Source organism: Rousettus aegyptiacus, unplaced genomic scaffold, assembly GCF_014176215.1.
Source record: "Rousettus aegyptiacus isolate mRouAeg1 unplaced genomic scaffold, mRouAeg1.p scaffold_m13_p_16, whole genome shotgun sequence".
In the NCBI taxonomy this organism is placed as follows: Eukaryota; Metazoa; Chordata; class Mammalia; order Chiroptera; family Pteropodidae; genus Rousettus; species Rousettus aegyptiacus.
The window spans coordinates 23,452,157-23,464,368 of record NW_023416291.1 but is presented as its reverse complement, the minus strand read 5'-3'; the positions used below and the strand labels follow the sequence as shown (position 1 = coordinate 23,464,368).

Genomic DNA, 12,212 nt, shown 5'->3' with positions numbered 1-12,212 from the left:
GCAGCAGGTCATTGTGGGAAGATTAGTAAAGGATAGGACATGAAAATGACACGCCTCCATGTTAAGTTTAAATACTTTAGGGTCAGTTGATGACCTCTAGCTAGGAAAATCTGGTTTGTACGTGTTTACTCTCCCTTCGCCAGCTTGTTTCTCCTCCATTTCTCTCTAATCTTATTTCCCCTTCTCTCTCTCTCCCTCCTTAACACCACAAGCATTCCTCTACACAGGCTTTTGTTTGTCTCTTCTCTTTCTTTATCAAATTTGCACACAGTACTTTTTCATGATTAATTTAGACCAGTAAAACAACAATTTTGGCCATTTTTATCCTCTGTTCACCTACTTTTAGCAAGAAAATTTTTAAATTATTTTGTCAGACAAAAGTCTTCTTTAACATGTGATCCTCATGCCTGCACATGTCTGATACAGTTTGCTGTGACTGCTGTGTGTGCAAGAAGAGATTCTATGGCCTTGAGGCACATGAATTCACAGCTTAATCCTTTATCGGGGAATATGGAGTCCATATGTCTTGAACCCTATAATGGGAGCACTCTAGGTCAGCCATCAAAATCCTAAGGCTCATAACTTAGGCTGCACTTAGAACAAACTGAGAGTTTAAAAATAATACATTTAAAAATATTCTGCCTTCAGCCTGAAAAAAAAATTAATTTCTGAATTTTAATCCACAGAGATTCTGATTTAATTTGTTTGGAGAGAGGCCTGGGCATCTATCTTTTTTTAAAGATAGATGGGCAGCTATCTCTTTTAAAACACCGCCAGGTGTTTTTTAAAGTTCAGCATTGAAAATCTCTGCTTTAGATCACTGCAAGCCCTAATAAATATCTATTGCCTTCTACATTGTGTAATTAAGCCATCCCTGGAGCTATTCTCCCACCAGATAGCTGATAGCTATTTCACTAGACATGCGGGTTCTTGATGGATGACTATTACTCATTTCACCTTTGACATGTGGCCCACAGAGTGCACTTTGCCAGTAAATGACAGCTACAAGTAAACTAGTAATTATGACATGCCTTAAGCAAAACCTCAGAGATTGATGAGGAAAAGAAAAACATAGTTATCGGACAGTTACATAATACTGATTGCCTTGTCCTTAGCCTGGTTCTCTAGACTTTCCATGGAGACATTTTTCAGGTTGCAGTTGGAGTGTTTTAAAATGTAAACCTGATGATGCCACCACTTTACTACTAACACTTTAACATTTCCCCATTTTTCTTGATAAAATTAAACTTCTTTAACAAGAACCTTAAGACCCTTCTTAATTCGTCCCCTGATTAATTTGCCTTTTCAGCTTCATTTTTAGTAGGTATCCCATCTCACATTCTGCACTGCCGCCAGACTGGACTATTTCTTCAAACATTTACTCTTCATTCTGAGTCTTCGTACACACCACTCTCTCTACTTTCAATGTCCTCTTCATTTGCCTAATGTCTATCATCTTTTAGTCTTAGTTGGCACTTCCTCCTAGAAGAGTAAGGTACCAGTCCTAGCATTTGTTACCAGGTAACTGCTTCTTTATTTGTCCATATTTCCCATGTGACTGCAAATTGCCTGAAAGTATGATTTGTATTTTGCTTACTGAGTACTGTATCTTTTGTGTAAAGCAGTAATATGTCTAACACATACTATAGGTAATATTTGTTACGTGAATAAATAAAATTTTTAATAAGACTCTGGAGAAATAAATGGGGATAAGAATAATTTCTATTTTTTCCTTTCTCTGGCTTAAATATATTTACCTTAATTATGAAACTTGTAAGGAAAGGAAATCCTAAATGTGAATATTGTTTTTAAATCTCTTTGCAAATGGCTTCCTGTTGTCTTTCTTTTTTTAAATTAAATTTATTGGAGTAATATTGGTTAATAACATTATGTAAGTTTCAGGTGTACAATTCTATCGTCCATCATCTGTATACTGCATTGTATGCTCACCACCCAAAGTCTAGTCTCCTTCCATCACTGCGTGTTTGAACTCCTCTACTTTTTTCATCTTCACCCTCTCTTCTTTCCCTCTGGTCACCACCCACTTGTCTTTCTTAAGCTCACACACTGACATTCATATTTGAAATATCCACTTTTCCAGTTTAATATCTTTTGGTCTAAAAGATACAGAGTAAAATATCTCTTACTGTATTTACCAGAATGAAGTCAAGTTTACCATTTAAATAATTATGTGTATAAAACAAATTTTCTCAACTAACTTTATCAGAAATTCAAATTTAAGAGATAAAAAAATATTCTACAAGCTGATACATTTATACCATTTTAGATAAATCTATTTTGGAGTCTGTGATATTCCTGTGTTTATTTCATCAGTATGACCAAGACTAGATATGTTTCCTGGCAACATAGTCAAGAGATTATATGAACACATTGAAATAATAATAACAATATTGCAATTCCAGTGTTCTCCACTATGCATTTCTGTTAGTATTTATTTATGTGGTGCCAAGTATGTACCAGCCATTAGAAATAGAAAAATCTCTGAGACATTAAGTATGCTAAGTAATATTGCTTTGGGAAAAATATAATAGGATATGATCTGCTTTCCAAAGGGGTACATCTAGAGTAGGGGAACAGGACACTGGGCTTCATTATTGGATATCATGCAAATAACATGCCTGCAGGCAGCTACGTCAGCATGGCACTTTGGTGGGGAAGCGGCATGAGCAGGGGGCAGAAACACCACCAGCAGCGATGATAGAGTAGTTGGCAGTGTTCAGAGGCCTCTCTGTAAGAGGCTGGAGTCAAAGGGGCATGAGAAAGGTAGATGTCACATGGCAGCTGAGACAGCGTTCACCTGAGGGCTCACAGCTTGAAACTCTCAGCAACAACAGGGAAGTACCCTACCCTTTTTTCCAGTGAGCAGGGCAAACTTATTTGTACCAAAAGTGTGACTTCACAGTTTTTTCTAGGTTGCAATACTCTGGAAAACACAGGTTATTATTAGTATGTTTTTTAAGGAATTTTTTTTCCCACAGTTATATGCTTTTGATATTATATGCCATAGATATGATCTCACTTATTTTTGCAAAGGTCTCAGGTGGTTGGAATTGGCTAGAAAGAATTTATTTTACTTTACAGATAGACCAATTAATGTAGACAATGTCCTTATGTCCTCATTCAGTGTTAACCTGTTCAGTCTGTCTCTGAGATAATAACCCAGTCTCTCCAACTTCTAACCTTACTATGACTATACACAGTCCAGGGGAGTGGGGCTGACATCTAAAATCTTAATAGTTTTTGGTTCTTTAAATTGCCAATAGGCAGTAGAAACATACAAGCTAGGAGGAAACTCTGCCCCTCCTTTGTTGTGTAACCTTTGATCAAGTCACCTAGCCTTGCTGGGTTTATTTTCCTCTTTGCAAGTAAAATGCTTAGGTCAAATCAGATATGGCTGGCCTGGGGCCTCTGGGTCCTGCCCTCCCCTCCCCAGCACTCTTATCATCCATAAATAGGTTTCAGGGAGTTGACAAATCAAAACTTCTATGTAACATGCCGAATGCATGCAATTTTCTCAGCAGGGAGTTCAGAGATAACAACAGATTTAAAAAAACAAAACAAAACAAACAAACAAAAAAAGACCTGTGATCAAAAATCACTGATAGCAAACAAATCAACAAAATTAGAATATATAACTGTAAAGGCCCTAATTGACTTAAATACCTATGATTCTAAGTATTTTAGAATTAAATGTGATATGAAAGAAGAAAAGCACTTCGCCAGTGTAATTTCCAATTACTAATGGTTATAGGATTTCAAAACAACTCCAAGCTAATCTTCAGAGGAATGTGAATAAATATGAGAGGGCAGATCATTATATCATCATATCTGTGTCTAGAATTCCAGTACTTTTATGTCTCTTCATTTAGTCTTATTTCAGGTTATATGGGAACATTTCCTTTGTGAGAAATCCTGAGAAATTGTTGAATCATTTGTTTTACAGACATGTGGGTGCTCTAACTTCTCACGATATATGTTAATGTTTTAAATTAAGATGTTCCTAAGAAGACAAATTTGGTTGTAATTCAAATGTATAAAGCTCATGTTTTTGGTTGCAAATTCAATTATGTGAATCATGTTGAAATTACAAAATCATTCCAGGAGCTGCCTGTGGTTTTTTCGGGGGGAGGGGCTGGGGTGGGGGGAGCTTTTGGCAGCAATTAAGGGAGTTTCCTCAAAGTTTTTGAATGCTTATATTATTCTCAGTGAATTTTTGCCAATAGGACACTTGAAACTTGTCTGTTTTTAGAAAGCTAGGGAATTCTTATCATTATGCACATGGAAAGATACAACAATTTTTATCTGGAGGATACAATAAAATGGATGATGGTCTAGCTCAGTGATTCTCAAGTTAATTTTATTTCTTCACCCCCCAGAACCTCTTACAGGCACATTCCAATGCCAATGTCCCCAAACCTCTCTTTCCAGATAAGATCGTCACCAGTGATTGGATCAGCAAGAAGACTGAGGCTATTAGCAGCAGACCATCTCCTTCATTACTGTTCTTACCTTCTACCCCAGCACCATTTCTAACTCATGCTTCATGCAGGTATTTTCTAGATTTCTCCTTTTATTTCCATTGCCACAATCGCAATCTATTTTCAATTCCATTTTATCTCTACTACTGTTACTTATCTAAATATCTTAACTTTTCTTTCCATAATATTTTCTTCTGTGAGTTAGCTTACACTGAGCAGTAAGAAGTATCTTTCTCATGCATTCCTGATCTAGCCATATATTTATTTTCTGGATCCTTTAATAATTATCAGTAATTTCAAATAACCTATAAGCAAGTTTTTTTTCTCCTCTCCTTATACATATTCTATCTCAATAAATTTGTCCAACACATATATATGTTCTATGAGGTGCTTGACACTAAGAAGAGAAAGATGATAGAAAAGAGCCTTTAACATATGAAGGGAATCACAGTTTGTAAATTAAATAGACATGTAAATAATTTTATGTTTCTTCTGAGCACTTGGCAAAATGATAATTATTTGACTTATTATTCAATGTTATCTTTCTCACCGGAGAATGGATCATGGCTCTAAGTTCAATGTTATTTCCAGCATTTAACCCATACATATAAGGACAGAATGCATAGTTGTTGGATTAATCACTGAATTATTGGTAGGACAATAGTATTCTAACGGCGGCACATGCAAGCTTCAATGGAAGCAGATAAGATCTACTTATTTTTGTGTAGAGATCAGAGGTTTCACAAAAAGGACAATATCTGGGCTGAGACTTGTAAGAGTCAGTAGGAGATGAGGAAAACAGGTAAGTTAGATATTGCTGTGGCAGAGGATAAATACAGAAACTGTTAGGAGATAGAGCTGGAAAGAACTTTTTTTCTGTAGGTCAGCATTTCCAAAAATATGTTCTGAGGACACTGGTCTTACCTGTTCAGAGAAAATAGTTTTCCATGGGTGGTAATGTGTGGTAAATGTTTAACAACTAACTTCCTTGAAAAAATAAAAAGCCCTGATTTGTAGCATTTGTTGGGAAGAGATGCAGAGTAGTATACCTTTTTATAGTATTTCTACTAGATAGATACAGTAGATATAAATAACTTCAAGAATCCAGATAGTAGTAACTTATAGTAACTATATAGGAGGAAAAATAATTTTCCCTCTACCTTCTTGAGTGATAAACACAGATTAACAAGAGAAAAACAAAGAGAAGTTTATTAACATGAGTACCTCATGTATAAGTGGGTAATGCTCAGGGAAAAATGACTAACTCTCCGAAGTGGCTTAGAATTCAGGATTAAATGCCATCTTAATAGGAAAAGGGGAGGAGGAGATGTAGGCCTCTTAGAGGATAGAAAATGATTTTTAGTTAAGATGAATAGGTTCCCTTGAAGAATAGATGGGAGGTATAGTTTGTGACAAAGTTTGGGTGTGGTGTCTACTTCTGGTCTCTTGTCAGGTGACAAGAGTAAATCCTCCCCAGTGGATGAAACTCTCTGAGAGGGAATTTATGACAATTAAGTTTTTATTGGAGGATCTACCTTTAAGCAGGTAAGAGGAGTTCAGAAAAAAGCCTCTCCCTGCATTTGTTATTTTTCAAGTGCCTAGAGCTGAAAATAATCAATATGCCAAAGGGGCATATTTCGAGGTGTATATTCCGTTGCCCTTGATAACATACTTAGAAAGGGGTGAATTTTGAGTATTTATTAACTTAGTTTTTAATATGATCTATTTAACTAAGTTTATATAATTTAATTTTTATAATGATTGTGTTTAACTACTGACTTTCAAAATTTGTGAAATAGTTGGCTTTTAGAAGCTAATTCTGGATCCAACATACTACGAGTCAAGTACACTTAAGATAGTTTCCTTTTAGAGATTTAGCATGAATATTTGTTATTATTAAGGGTCCTGAGAAGTCTTGAAGTAGAATCATGTATCTGTCTTGGTTTACTGATTGGACAATAAACTCATTTTTAGCATAAAAGGTACTAACAAATCTCAGAGAGAATAATATGGCATCACATATATTGGGGACTTGCTGACTTATTGTCCAATTTGCTTATTTCTATTCTATAACTAGAAATAATAATAGAATTTACTATTTTCTGTAATTTTTCTTTTTCCTTCATTGCTTATAAAAGAAAGATCCATTGGAATGCCTACTCCAAATTATATTCTACCTTTTCAAATTTCTGCTTGAGTAACACTTCTTTCCCAAAGAGGATGAAACCCCTCCCTCGTCCTGCATGGCTTACTGGAAGATGAGAGGCTGAGTTGACTTCAGGGGTGATCTGGGAGGAACAGAAAGCTGGCTTGTTCCACAGCAAGAGAAAACTCCTGAGGAGCAAGCTCGAGAGTGAGATTTCTCCCTATTCTGTGGTATTTTCCTCCATGTCTAACAGTCTAACATCATCCCCTCTGTAGAAGGAAAGCCATTTGGCTACCTTTTTCACAATGAAGGATTAAAGATTGTATTACAATTCCTGGAGAATTCGCCATTTAAACGGTGGCATCTTAACATGCCATTCTACCACTATTATGTAGGAGTAAGAAACTGGTCAAAAATAAACACTTAAATTGCCATTGTTCTTTCAAAATCTAGGATATTTCATTAAATGTATGACTGTTAGTAAAGAATGCTGAGTCTCATTCAAATGCTTTTTTTTTTTTTTTTTAAGCAATCTGTCAAGACGGGAGGCCCAGAGAACAATTGTAGCTAGATTCTTACAATAGGGGAGATAAATGTGGTAGCAAGGAGGCCACAGGTGATAGAATGACAAACCTAAGTTAAAGAAATTTTAAATCTCCCTGACTGAGTAATTGGCTGTGACCTTACTCTCTCACTGGCAAAATGTGTTCCAACCATGTTTACATGTTGGAAACAAGCAGCACAGGATAATGATGCTTGAGAGAAAGGATGCCAATGAGGTGAACCCTGGAATTGCCTTAGTTTTCCACCTGGAGACCCTTTCTGGAGACCTTTGCTTCACATAAAGAGGAATCCAAGCAAGGGAAGTAGTTTCACAGATTCCACTGAGGAGATAGATTCAGAACTCATATAGGGGGAAGGGTGTCAATTTATGAGACAAAGCAGCAGTGAGGAAGCAGAAAAAGAGCTACAGAAATTTGTATACCAGTTCCTTTGAGTTTATCGTTAAATCCTGAGCTCTGCATTAATACAGTGAAACTCCATGAGGCCAGAGAGAATTGCCAGGGAGCTGACAAATTTACAGAACTTCCCCAGGACTGAGAGTCTACCAAGTCTGAGATAGCTAGAGTAGAAAGACCTCATTAAGGAGATCAAGAAGACAGAGAGAAGACACAAACTGATGATTTGAGGAATAACAGAGGAGTTACCACTCTAGATCCTTTTAACATTTAGAGAATAATAAAAGAATATGAACAATATAATGCCAATACATTCAATAATTTTAATTAAATGGGCACATTCCTTGAAGGACACGAATCAGCAAAACTGATGCAAGATGAAGGTGAAAATCTGAATAGCAGTCTGTGAAGCCACCTTATGCTGAGATGGTGCTTTAAAGCTCTCCATTCTTCCTAGCAGCAGTTACTTTCCTTAGCAAAACTCAATGAAAAGTCCATAGCTATTTATGCAGAAGTAAATAAAACAGAGAGGGTGTCTAGACATGAAGGGGCCAACGTAGAGAATGTCTAGAGATAACAATGCCAATATCTCCTGGGAAAGCTCTCACTGATGTATCAAAATGATAAAAAGTGAAGCTTGCCAGGAGATTAAAACAAGAACGGTGAAGTTGCTTGGAATCAAGCCATTAGGGAACAATTCATTTGAAATTCAAGAGATAACTTAGAAAATAAGGATGGAGAAGAAGCCAGAAAAAACAAGATTGTTAAGATAGGTAAAGAGGTGAGTTTTGAAAATGGGAGCAGAATATTTCCATGTGATAAACTGAAGAAGTGAATAGGAGGAAATAAGGTAAACTTTATAGATTAGAAAAAAAAGAGGTCAATGTTTACTGTTAATTGCTTAAATCTTTTCAGTGATATAGCCTCTGGGTTTGGATGTAGAGAAAGTATTAGGGAGAAAAATGGAAATGATTTAAACTAACCTCTAGAAGAAATAGTGAAGAAAAAGATTGCTAACTAGTTCAAGCCAAGTTGAATTTACTTGGCACGTTCTCTGAATGGGCACAATCAGCAGAAATGGGTGTGAGAATGACAGAAACCACAGGATTAGTTCAAGATGAGGAATTATCATTGTTGGTATGACAAAATGTTAAGGACACAAATGATTTTAAGGCAATTTTTTGGACATCATTGACATGACTTACCACAAAATCTAGGCGGGGTCAATAAAAATGGCACCGAGATACCAAAGGACACCAGAGGAGCTTAGAGCAAGTTCTGCGAGACGTAGTACCTTCTCTCTGGTTCGTCTTCTCACGTTGTCATATAATGCATGCCCCTACCATGTAATTTTACTTTTTTAAGTAAAAATGAATATTCTTTACTTTAAAATATTCCGTTGTCACACAAAAATAGTCAATCATGCCTCAAACCTTCGAAAACTGTAACCAATTACAGTAATTAGCTCTCTCACTCTGAGAGAGATATTCTTTACTATAAAAATAAATTATAAATGTACTTTCTCAAAGGCTAAGCCCAGTTTTTCCCTTATTGTCCTCAATGAAAAGGCCTACCCGTTACTCAGTCACTATTCATTTTTTATTCACCAAGATTGTGTGGCTATAGTCGTGCCATGTTTTTAATATTCTCTTAACAATCTATTAAGTTGAACCAGATGAAACTGTCATTTTTTGTAAATCAAAAATGATTATTTGTGCACAGTTTCACATGATTAAACCTAATATTTCAAATTTCATTTCTCTAACTTTGAAAATATTTGAATTAGACCCAGAGTCTGATTGTTAGCGAGTGAAAAATTACAGTTTGTATATGCCACAAACAATTTTAAATATAAAACTTTTACTAATAGTGGACTAATAACACTATTAACTTTAAAAGGAAGTAGCACCACTAATTTCTGAAGACTATAAAAATCTGGTTCATCCCCAGGTCCTTTCAGTCATGCTCACTCATCCATAGCTTATTCCTTGTTTTTTAGTTCTACTGTATTTTTTTCTTCTTAGCTCTATTGTGCAATTCTTATTTCATTTTAATTTTCTCTCACCAATTTCAATTTAATACTTGAAGCACCAAATCCGTTTGCAAACTTAATGAACATGCGTCAGTATTTCACCTTTCATTTGTGATTCCCCCGGGCAATATCGGAGTAGAAAGACCCCAGTCGGCACGGTTCTGCAAGCTGAGTGTGCAGCATGGTACGACCAGATTCCCTTCTCAGGGTATCATATGGCTGAAATCAAGGTGTGGACTGGGCTGAGATGTCATCTGGAGGTTCGGGGGGAGGGGGGGAAGCTCACTTTCCAAGTTCATTCTTTTTGTTGGCGGAATTCAGTTCCTTGTGGTTATAGGACTGAGGTTACCAACTCTCTGCTGGCTGTCACTCAAGGACTCTTCTATGTATCTAGAGCCTGCCTACATTTCTCAACAATTGGCTCCCCTATCACCAAGGCAGAAATGGAACACTGGAATCTTTCTCGTACTTCTGATCTCTTACTTCTGCACGCAACCTTTTTTTTTTTTTTTATATGTACAAAGTTTAATGGGCAAGGTGAACCTGCTGAAAGCCTTATAAGAAATTTTAAAAGTCTCGAATAAGTCATTTGAAATTATGTATGGCTCTAATTGCCTGATTACTGTGTAAATTTGTAGTTTAAATGCAACTATTCCAAAATAATGATGCTGAAGGATATAAGAAAGAATCGTCTAAGCCAGTTACCTTCTAAAAATATAGATGGCGTATATTCTGCTGTTTGTGCATCATCTTTTGGATGGCTAAGATCAAATCTTCAAAAAATAACAATCATTTTCTTCCTTTTTATTATATAAGATGTTTCTTTAATGTCTATCACAGTAAGTCCTAAATGGATTACAGAGAAATATTGGTCTTTACAAACTCTCTCATCTATTTTGACTTTGTATTTACGACTCATGTTTTAGGAATTATTTATGCCAACTATGTCAAAGAGCATTTGGATTTCTTTTTGTTTATTTCCTAATGTTGGCTTATGAATATGCAATTATATTTCCCCATTTCTGTTGTCGATGACCTGTTTTTTCAGAACAAAATTTTTTCACATTGAGTAAAAATGCCAAACTGAATTTTACTGATAATCTCATGAGTACTTAACATATACTATTCCTTACAATAAAGATGTTAGTTAAAAGTATGAAATATAAAATTAATAGGGTCTACCTATTTAACACTTTATATTGCTTGCTTTTGCATTGATTGGTAAAATAAGAAATAATGTCAATTTTCCACTTTAATTTTATTTTATTATTATTATTTTTTTAAGCAAGGCAACCCTTCTTTGACCTCACAGATTGCGAGGACCTTGTCAGTTTACAATCTCTTCTTTTTTATTTTATTTTTTATGCCTACAGCACCTGGTCTTTGCAGGTGGTCTTCCATCCAAGTACTAACTAGGCCCCACCGTGCTTGGCTTCCGAGATCAGACGGAATCAGGCTTGTTCAGGGTGGCATGGCCATAGACTCCACTTTCATTTTAGAAAAGAATGAAATTTTTATTTTTAATTTAATTCTGACACCTTTAAGAATTTAACTTGTATAATTGACATTGTTACTTCGATTTGTCATGTATATATTTCAACCATCTAGATATTATGCAAACATCTCTGAAACTTGGCGATAAAGCAGAACTTTCCATTCCAATATGTTAGCTGAGTCCCAGAATTAGTATTGTTTAGAGACAGCTGTCCTCCCGAGACAATTCTGACTAAAATGAAACATTTTCTGGTGAACAATTTTCCAAGCCTTAAGGCATCAGTACACTCTGTTTGGTTCATCACAAATGGTAATTCAAAGGATTTGGCATTAAAGGAATTATTGTAAAACATCAAAATCACGTACTAAAACTTTTTTTTCAAACGGCCACAGAAATTGCAGTATCTCTGCAAGTGACTGTTTAGTTTATCCTACCTGCCAAGTATATAAATGTTTACCTCTTTGAAAATGGAAGAATGCGTTGGTTAAATACATTTTGAAATGTTCTTTGTCTTATAATATCCCTGACCCATCATTGGGGAGAGTTTTCTCTTCCAGGTGAAAGATGTTCTGGCATGGTCTCTCACTATTTTATTGCTAGAGAAAATATCTCCCTCTGGTATTTCATGGATTTCTTTTTCTCTGCATCACTACCTAAATGTTTGTCTCATTTCTCAGTCTCAGGCATGTGGGATATGTATGTGTGTGCGTGTGTGTAAAATAAAGTAACTAAAAATTTCAGAAATGATCTTGCTTTGCAAAATGCATGTAATTATCAAGTGCATTGAGCTAAATATCTCTGAAACATGTGATTAGTTACAATTTCCTAAGAAGCAAGTAACTTTAATCCACTGATTTCCTTAGGGAACAGGAAAATCTAGAGCTCAAGTTTTACATCATCATTCCTTGGAAAATTGTGTTTTTGTTTTCTGGTCGGGAAACAAAGAATGCACCATTCCACTTACCTAAGCCAGGTCATATTAGAGAAGTGGAGGTGTCCATCCCCAGGAGTGACTGAGGATCATCAAACATTGAACTGATGAAGAGCTGAAACTATTTTTCAGCTTTTCTGAGTCAGGTCT

General features: G+C 35.8%; 1 pseudogene; it reads right to left on the bottom strand.

Annotated features, from left to right (window-relative positions):
* Positions 1–11,000: 11,000 nt before the first annotated feature.
* On the bottom strand, positions 11,001–11,119 carry LOC118612651 (annotated as a pseudogene).
* Between the last annotated feature and the right edge of the window lie 1,093 nt (positions 11,120–12,212).